Here is a 971-nt window from a genome sequence, read left to right as displayed (position 1 = left end):
GACTCTTGGACATGGATTATCATGATAAAAACTAACTAAAAGAATAAGCACGTTTGGATAAACTGTAACTGTAAACAGTAGACTACTTTGAGGTTTTAGTGTCACTTTTATGAAAGATGAGGGACTTATGACCTGTGGCCATTATAGCCAGCCACGAGGGGGCTCACTTCGACTGATCTGTCATGTTTGCTTGCATAAAGGCCAGAAAGAGCCAATCCCTACCCGCCCCTGACCAGGAAAGGTACTGTCGGTCATGGCCGCTCTGTGAAGATGTCAAACGAATCGGCGTTAGCCGAGATCATCGGCAGAGCCGTCCTGGCGGCTATACAAAATTTTTCAACAGCGACAGCAACAGCCTCTGGGACACCACAGAACACCTCAGTAAGTATGTTTTCCAAATCACGTAGCGTTGGATTCTTGTTAAGGCTAACTTTACGAAACTAGCTAAGTAGAGATTTGCTACTAGCACCAATGCACTTTATGTGTAACACATTTGATTCTATAAGCCGTAAAACTCACACCGGTTAAGTGACGCAGTGGGATGAACTCATGAGTAAATAAATGTGAGTTCAAGATTATGTGAAGATGGTCTGAGCAGCAAAGCACACATTATATAATTTAGCGTAACAGCTAACGGAGGCTCACAAATGACACTGTAAATTGTCGGTCAAATGGAAATCTGCCTCTGTCCTCAGTCAGACATCTCACCTTGGTTTACCTGCTGGCATTTGCTCACAAGATAAAACCCGTTCTCTGCTTGGCTAGGAGAGAGAAAGAGTAATGCTGATGGAGGACAGAGGCAGTCACAATGATAAATACATTTAATCTAATGTTAATAAAGTACCAGAGTCAGAGTGCATACTGTTAAAAAACATAAAATGTATCTCTCTTTGTTTGCCAATCTCAACCCTGGTTTTTGACTGCTGGGCATATAAACATTAAAAACACATGGAATGTCTAATAATAATAAT

This window comes from Xyrauchen texanus, chromosome 17 (genome assembly GCF_025860055.1).
Source record: "Xyrauchen texanus isolate HMW12.3.18 chromosome 17, RBS_HiC_50CHRs, whole genome shotgun sequence".
Lineage (NCBI taxonomy): Eukaryota > Metazoa > Chordata > Actinopteri > Cypriniformes > Catostomidae > Xyrauchen > Xyrauchen texanus.
This window is presented reverse-complemented; position numbering follows the sequence as displayed.